Genomic DNA, 9,295 nt, shown 5'->3' with positions numbered 1-9,295 from the left:
GAGTGTATGTAAGTACCTTACATAGAGTGTATGTAAGTACCTTACATAGAGTGTATGTAAGTACCTTACATAGAGTGTATGTAAGTACCTTACATAGAGTGTATGTAAGTACCTTACATAGAGTGTATGTAAGTACCTTACATAGAGTGTATGTAAGTACCTTACATAGAGTGTATGTAAGTACCTTACATAGAGTGTATGTAAGTACCTTACATAGAGTGTATGTAAGTACCTTACATAGAGTGTATGTAAGTACCTTACATAGAGTGTATGTAAGTACCTTACATAGAGTGTATGTAAGTACCTTACATAGAGTGTATGTAAGTACCTTACATAGAGTGTATGTAAGTACCTTACATAGAGTGTATGTAAGTACCTTACATAGAGTGTATGTAAGTACCTTACATAGAGTGTATGTAAGTACCTTACATAGAGTGTATGTAAGTACCTTACATAGAGTGTATGTAAGTACCTTACATAGAGTGTATGTAAGTTACATATATTGTATGAAAGGTAACAGCATTAAATTGGATTTTCTTAATGGAAACTAACAATAAGATCATCAAATAAATGAGTCTCAAGAGTCAGGCTTCAGATGAGCTGATGCAGGATAACAGCTCTTGATTGCGGTTTCATGGGGAAGATTAGACCCGTCTCTTATGATATCTTACCTGAAGGGTACCGTGAGATGGTTCCGAGGATCCATATCCTCTCCATCCCGGTCTCTGACCAGAGAGAGAGTGACAGACAGAGAGAGCTGAGCTGTGGTGAAAGGAGGGAAATATAGAGGTCAAATAACTGCCATAAACAACTAAGTTATAAGTTGTTGTTTTCCGTCGCGAGACTCTACGGAGAGATGTTAGTCTTCTGAAGATGTTGTCATGACAACGGCTTATCAGCACCAGTCATTGACACCCAGGTACCCGAGTGGCTTCCCCTTCCCAGGTACCCGAGTGGCTTCCCCTTCCCAGGTACCCGAGTGGCTTCCCCTTCCCAGGCACCTGAGTGGCTTCCCCTTCCCAGTCACCTGAGTGGCTTCCCCTTCCCAGGTACCCGAGTGGCTTCCCCTTCCCAGGTACCCGAGTGGCTTCCCCTTCCCAGGCACCTGAGTGGCTTCCCCTTCCCGGTCACCTGAGTGGCTTCCCCTTCCCAGGCACCTGAGTGGCTTCCCCTTCCCAGGCACCTGAGTGGCTTTCTCTTCCCAGGCACCCGAGTGGCTTCCCCTTCCCAGGTACCCGAGTGGCTTCCCCTTCCCAGGCACCTGAGTGGCTTTCTCTTCCCAGGCACCCGAGTGGCTTCCCCTTCCCAGGTACCCGAGTGGCTTCCCCTTCCCAGGCACCTGAGTGGCTTCCTCCTTCCCCGGCACCTGAGTGGCTTTCTCTTCCCAGGCACCTGAGTGGCTTCCCCTTCCCAGGTACCCGAGTGGCTTCCCCTTCCCAGGCACCTGAGTGGCTTCCCAGGCACCTGAGTGGCTTTCTCTTCCCAGGCACCTGAGTGGCTTCCCCTTCCCAGGTACCCGAGTGGCTTCCCCTTCCCAGGCACCTGAGTGGCTTCCCAGGCACCTGAGTGGCTTTCTCTTCCCAGGCACCTGAGTGGCTTTCTCTTCCCAGGCACCTGAGTGGCTTCCCCCTTCCCAGGCACCTGAGTGGCTTCCCCCCTTCCCAGGCACCTGAGTGGCTTTCTCTTCCCAGGCACCTGAGTGGCTTCCCCTTCCAAGGCACCTGAGTGGCTTTCTCTTCCCAGGTACCTGAGTGGCTTCCCCTTCCCAGGCACCTGAGTGGCTTCCTCTTCCCAGGCACCTGAGTGGCTTCCCCTTCCCAGGCACCAGAATGGCTTCCCCTTCCCAGGCACCTGAGTGGCTTCCCCTTCCCAGGCACCTGAGTGGCTTCCCCTTCCCAGTCACCTGAGTGGCTTCCCCTTCCCAGGCACCTGAGTGGCTTCCCCTTCCCAGGCACCTGAGTGGCTTTCTCTTCCCAGGTACCTGAGTGGCTTCCCCTTCCCAGGTACCTGAGTGGCTTCCCCTTCCCAGGCACCTGAGTGGCTTCCTCTTCCCAGGCACCCGAGTGGCTTCCCCTTCCCAGGCACCTGAGTGGCTTCCCAGGCACCTGAGTGGCTTTCTCTTCCCAGGCACCTGAGTGGCTTCCCCTTCCCAGGTACCCGAGTGGCTTCCCCTTCCCAGGCACCTGAGTGGCTTTCTCTTCCCAGGCACCTGAGTGGCTTTCTCTTCCCAGGCACCTGAGTGGCTTCCCCCTTCCCAGGCACCTGAGTGGCTTCCCCCCTTCCCAGGCACCTGAGTGGCTTTCTCTTCCCAGGCACCTGAGTGGCTTCCCCTTCCAAGGCACCTGAGTGGCTTTCTCTTCCCAGGTACCTGAGTGGCTTCCCCTTCCCAGGCACCTGAGTGGCTTCCTCTTCCCAGGCACCTGAGTGGCTTCCCCTTCCCAGGCACCTGAATGGCTTCCCCTTCCCAGGCACCTGAGTGGCTTCCCCTTCCCAGGCACCTGAGTGGCTTCCCCTTCCCAGTCACCTGAGTGGCTTCCCCTTCCCAGGCACCTGAGTGGCTTCCCCTTCCCAGGCACCTGAGTGGCTTTCTCTTCCCAGGTACCTGAGTGGCTTCCCCTTCCCAGGTACCTGAGTGGCTTCCCCTTCCCAGGCACCTGAGTGGCTTCCTCTTCCCAGGCACCTGAGTGGCTTCCCCTTCCCAGGCACTTGAATGGCTTCCTCTTCCCAGGCACCTGAGTGGCTTCCCCTTCCCAGGCACCTGAGTGGCTTCCCCTTCCCAGGCACCTGAGTGGCTTCCCTTCCCAGACACCTGAGTGGCTTCCCCTTCCCAGGTACCTGAGTGGCTTCCGTACCCAGGCACCTGAGTGGCTTCCCCTTCCCAGGTACCTGAGTGGCTTCCCCTTCCCAGGTACCTGAGTGGCTTCCCCTTCCCAGGCACCTGAGTAGCATCTCCTTCCCAGGCACCTGAGTGGCATCCCCTTCCCAGGCACCTGAGTGGCTTCCCCTTCCCAGGTACCTGAGTGGCTCCCCTTCCCAGGCACCTGAGTGGTTTCCCCTACCCAGGCACCTGAGTGGCTTCCCTTCCCAGGCACCTGAGTGGCTTCCCCTTCCCAGGTACCTGAGTGGCATCCCCTTCCCAGGCACCTGGAGGGTTCCCCACTCCCAAGTGTCCAATATAATACCGTATAATACAATCCGTCAGCATAAGACTGGCAGGGTATTTGGACAGGTCGTTAACGAAGTGATTCTTTGAAATCGAAGCATCAGACGATCCGCATCTCGGATATTCGACTCTAATCGCTTGAACAGTGCTGATGCCCAACTGGAAAGGAGGAGAGAACTGCAGTGGACCAGAGTGCGTAAGTAACCTCGCCCCCTGTGCGTTCTTCTCTGGGAATTTTAGGAATGTTCAATATACGTTTATTTGTGCGGCTGAATAGGGGACGAGGAGACAACGGAGCCGGATGCTCCGTGATCCCTCTGTTTGTCGGAAATTGTGATAGTGGTCGTTCACCTGCCGGAGCCCTGGGCTGGGGTCGTTCACCTGCCAGAGCCCTGGGCTGGGGTCGTTCACCTGCCAGAGCCCTGGGCTGGGGTCGTTCACCTGCCTGAGCCCTGGGCTGGGGTCGTTCACCTGCCTGAGCCCTGGGCTGGGGTCGTTCACCTGCCTGAGCCCTGGGCTGGGGTCGTTCACCTGCCGGAGCCCTGGGCTGGGGTCGTTCACCTGCCGGAGCCCTGGGCTGGGGTCGTTCACCTGCCGGAACCCTGGGCTGGGGTCGTTCACCTGCCAGAGCCCTGGGCTGTGGCCAGGGAGCTGGTGGACGCCCTGGTGCTAAGTCAGAGCCCGGCTATGATCGTTGAGACTCGTCCAGACTGGCCTCAAGTGGTGGTCGCAGTATGGGGTAATTAAGATAATTCGCCTCTTACACTCTTCCACCGTCGCCGTCATGGGGTAAATTTGTCATAGCCTGAGACCACTCGCGGTTGGGTCCCAGTCTTGGTGGGATTTTTCTCTGGTTCTGAAACGTTGTTGTCTTAATTTCTTTGTACCTCATTTTCAAGGGGCGGCGAGGCATCAACCTGTGGGGGAAAGGTGGGGAATATGACTGTACTGCAGAAATAGTTCACAATAATGGAGCTGAAAATTTGACACCTGACCCAGTTTTGGGGTGTGGGGGTTTTGAGACGCGGCAACGTGGCTATTGACACCCATGTTGGCGGGAAAAAGAAGTTTAAACGTCCTCATAAAATATTCATTTATCGAGGATATTACTCGCAATGCACTACAGTAGATCCTTCAACCCCCCCCCCCCTCCTGCTACTATTTGATGTATGTTGGCATGTAGTGTGTTGCAGGCGATGAGTCACAATAACGTGGCTGAAGTATGTTGACCAGACCACACACTAGAAGTTGAAGGGACGACGACGTTTCGGTCCGTCCTGGACCATTCTCAAGTCGATTGTGATGAGGACAGGTAGGGACAGGCAATAAATAGGCAAGAGAGAGCTGAGGAGGAAAGTAAGGTGTAGGGGATAGTAGTAATAATGAGAACTGCAGAAGGCCTATTGGCCCATACGAGGCAGCTCCTATTATAACCACCGAAGGAGATAGTAATAGGAAAAAAGAAGAGGATAGCAAGGGAGCGTAGGAGAAGACAATGCACAGAAAAAGGGAGAAGAGAGAAAGAAAAGGAAAGAGAAAAAGAAAGATAAATGGAAGGGGTAAGCTTATGTTAAGTCACGTTTGTTAGAAAGATTAGAGCATTTGAGTATATACTGTGAAAGGGAAGAGTCCACAGCAACAAAGCCAGGACTCAAGTTCATGTTGGGTACATTGTGTATAAGAGCCGATTCTACAAGACGGCGTCTGTGTAGAGTAGAGGCAGGAAAGATTATTTTGGAGGAAGACCAATCAGTGGGATGATTAGAATCCCTCACATGGCAGAAGAGAGCATTGTTAGTGTCTGCAGACTTAACACTTCTCTTGTGTTCTTTAAGTCTGTCATTCAGTGTACGGCCAGTTTCGCCAAAGTATTGGAGAGGACAAGATGAACAGGAAATAGAGAAGACACCAGCAGCATTAGAAGCAGGAGGAGCAGTGTGAACTAGGTTACTACGAAGTGTATTAGTTTGACGAAAGGCGAGTTTAATGTCAAGAGGACGAAAGGTATTGGTAAAAGTTTTGAGTTCAGATATGAAGGGAAGGCATAGTACAGTGCTACTAGTGTTGGAAGCAGGTTTAGGATGAAAGAAATTTAGTTTAGCTTGAGAGTAGGCACAGTTGATGAAATGCAAAGGATAACCAAGGCGAGAGAATGATTTGTAGATAAAGGCAATTTCAGAATCAAGAAACTGAGGGTCGCTGATGCGTAGAGCGCGGAAGAAGAGAGAGACGAGGACACTTTTCTTAACAGAAGGAGGATGGTAGGAAAAGAAGTGAATGTACATGCCACTATGCATGGGTTTACGGTAGACAGAGAAAGAGAACCCAGACACAGAGCTGTGAACATGAACATCAAGAAAAGGAAGGAGGGAATTAGATTCCCACTCAACTTTGAAATGGATAGAAGGAGCCAGATTGTTAAGAGAGGCGAGGAAAGGCTGGAAAAGATTAAGGTCATGAGACCATAAAGCAAAAATGTCATCAACATAGCGAAGCCAGATAGAGGGACGAGTATCAATAGAAGGAAGAAGAACAGTTTCGAAGTATTCCATGTAGAAATTAGCAAGAACAGGGGAGAGAGGGGAACCCATCGCGACACCGAAAGTCCAGGACGGACCGAAAGAGAATGGTCCAGGACGGACCGAAACGTCGTCGTCCCTTCAACTTCTAGTGTGTGGTCTGATCAACATGTAGTGTGTTGGTCAACACCCACATATTGAAAACAGTGAATAAAGACATTAAATGAAATGAAATAAAGTTCTCCAGACAAGACGCTGTCAGATTCACCTACACATAACTTGAACTTTTCCACAAGCAGTTAATGATTTATGCTGCTGTAGTTCGTACTGTTATGGCGCAGCAGGCGACCTTAACACCACTACGCCTTCTTTGAGAGCCACAAATGCTTGCAACCAATGTGTAAGACCGCCAAAAAGCTGGCATTGATATGACGTCACCAGATGCAATGGTGCTTTTTGTGTCACGTGATCTAGGCGAACCAATGAGAGGTGACATGAGAGGTTACGTGTCACAGGGTCCGCCCTGGGATTGGTCGGCTACCGTCACTCCCTGCCCAGAGGTCACAAGGAGGAAGTGTTCTGCTCCAACATTTAGAATCTTCGACCGATTTGAGCGCCAAAGGCTGGACCATAAGATAAATGATAGTAGTAGAGTCCGATGCTCCTAGCAGCCCTGGGCCAGTGTTGCCGTAGTTTACCAAGAAGTCGTAAATTGGTGATCATGAATCTGCAGTTTGTACAGAAGTGTGAGAGATAATATTAAATGAAAGGTACATCAGTAAAACGCCGTGACAAGCTTTGAATCTGTCTTAAGGCTTCTGTTATATAGTTCTTCACTCGTCAAAGAGCCAGAGATGACTCCAAGCTTGAGTGGGAGTTGTCAGCGAGGAGGGTCTTGACAGTGGGTGAGGAGAGGACGGAGGGCCTCCATCCTTTATCCTAGCTTAATACTAAACAGAATACCGTTGCCTCTCGTATATCCGGATGTCCTCTATGGCTTCCGTGTTGCTAACCTCAGTGATCAAACATCATTGATGAACATCCGGTTCCTTTGTCTCCTCTTGTCGGCATTCTTCTAACATGAAAGTACTCTTAGTAACTCTTTGTGGAAAGTACCAACCTGTAGTGATGGACCACCTGAAAGTTGAATTTTTTCTTTCGTTGCATTTGGACAAACTGCAAACTTTGTTTTATCAGCCATATATATATATATATATATATATATATATATATATATATATATATATATATATATATATATATATATATATATATATATATATATATATATTTATTTATTTATAAGACCTAACCTCACCTCACCTAATCTCTCCTAGTAATCCTTGATCTAATACATAAGAACATAAGAATAAAGGTATCTGCAGAAGGCCTATTGGCCCATACAAGACAGCTAATATTTTTAACCACCCAATCCCACTCATTTACATAAGTTCAACCCACGCTTGAAACTTGAATCAAGAGACCCCACCTCCACCACGTTACGCGGTAATTGGTTCCACAAACCAACAACCCTGTTACCGAACCAGTATTTACCCAGGTCTTTTCTAAATCAATATAGCACATATATCTGCTATACTAGGCCTTGGAATATTTAAGTTGGGTTTTTAGCTTTATTGTTTCAGGACTTAATAATTTATAGTACAAAAAGTGGTCCACTGCTGGTCCATCACTACATCTTGGTACTTTACACCAAATAGTCACAATAAGTACTATCATTTCAGGAGGACGGGCTGCAATATTCACGATGCAATATCGCTGTTGAAGCCACAGGTGCGTTATTCATTTGTCGACGTGTCCTTATTCATGATATCATCAGCACTGACCCAGCAGGATGATGAATCATTCCGTTCTTCAGTGGTGGAGGTGATGTCCCGTCACCTCCGGCTGGCCTCGGCTTCGACCACACAACATGCACAAGCTTCCGTCACACTCACTACACATATGTTCTATACTAGGCCTAAGGAAACGTTGGTTTAATTGATATCTTTCTCGGACCCTCTACAAAATGAGGAATTCAAAATGTGTACATTTTGTGCAACATTTTATAGCGTGTACAGCTATCCGTAGCAACTATAGATATCACATTTGGACGACAGGTTGAATCATCGTATATGACCGGCTTCATTCCCCGGCCATACTCTCCTCGTCTCGTCTACATAACCTTCATCTGTTCAAACCTTTTGGGCTAACTTGGTTGATGACCTGACCTGGCCGTGAGTCACCCTCCCTGGGCCACGCCCCCTATTGTGCTTGGTCAGTGGCGCGGGGTTATTGGCTCCCCCCATTAATCTGGGTAATGGTCCTGGTTTTAGTGATGATGGGAGGGGGGGGGGAGTGGGAGGAGGTGGGGGGACATGGGGAGGAGGTGCGAGGGAGGGGGGGAGGGGAAGGTCATCCTGGCTCACAATCACTCTAACTCGTAACTTTTATTTTATTTACTGCTCTTTGATTTTAAATTGAATGTAGTGCAGCTTTATTTGTCATCATCCCCCCTCCCCCCCCCCGCTCTCTCTCTCTCTCTCTCTCTCTCTCTCTCTCTCTCTCTCTCTCTCTCTCTCTCTCTCTCTCTCTCTCTCTCTCTCTCTCTCTCTCTCTCTCTCTCTCATATTTTCATGAGCGTATTCGTTTCCATTAGAAGTCAGTTTTATTTAATTCTAAGATACATTAATTTCAGTTCTTGGAACAAACTGTGGAGGTGGTGGTTGAGGACCAGGAACCATCACATAGTCCGCCAGTAGCTGAGCCTCTCCCCTCACTGCTGGTATCAACACTCCCATCATCTCAAACCGACCTCCGGCAATGTTCATTCCCTCCGGCTGCCGACCCCAAAGACGCATTTATTAATATAAACATGCTGTTCATTCAAAATAGGAATGTTCTCAGATCTAGATTAATTTTATGTATTAGCATATTATGCGTAGGTTAGGTTAGGTGTTTGGGTTCTGTTGGCAATTATTTGTAGTACGTGGGTGAAGCATTTACAGCGTTGTGATTCGAACAGAGGTCGTCAGTGAAGCACTGTTCGAGAAGTGTTTGAACGGCATCAGCTGTGAGTCGTGTGTTAACCGTTTTTCATCAATAAACGAGATTTGGCGGGTGGAGAGTACACTTTAGTCCTGGACTATGTTGAGGACTAAAGTGTACTTGTTGGCTGGTCAGTAAGCTTATGTGCCGGTTTTATAACCTACCACAGGTTGATAGGCCTTAATAACTCTCAAGAGATTTATAGGCCTTAACTCTCCAGAGGTTGATAGGCCTTAATAACACTCCAGAGGTTGATAGGCCTTAATAACTCTCAAGAGATTTATAGGCCATAACCCTCCAAAGGTTGATAGGCCTTAATAATCCTCCAGAGGTTGATAGGCTTTAAATAACTCTCCAGAAGTTGATAGGCCTTAATAACCCTCCGGAGGTTGATAGGCCTTAATAATCCTCCAGAGGTTGATAGGCCTTAATAATCCTCCAGAGGTTGATAGGCTTTAAATAACTCTCCAGAAGTTGATAGGCCTTAATAACCCTCCGGAGGTTGATAGGCCTTAATAACCCTCTAGAGGTTGATAGGCCTTAATAACCCTCCGGAGGTTGATAGACC

The sequence above is a fragment of the Procambarus clarkii genome, chromosome 10 (assembly GCF_040958095.1).
Source record: "Procambarus clarkii isolate CNS0578487 chromosome 10, FALCON_Pclarkii_2.0, whole genome shotgun sequence".
NCBI lineage: Eukaryota > Metazoa > Arthropoda > Malacostraca > Decapoda > Cambaridae > Procambarus > Procambarus clarkii.
The sequence above is the reverse complement of the archived record's forward strand: the minus strand, read 5'-3'. Positions refer to the sequence as shown.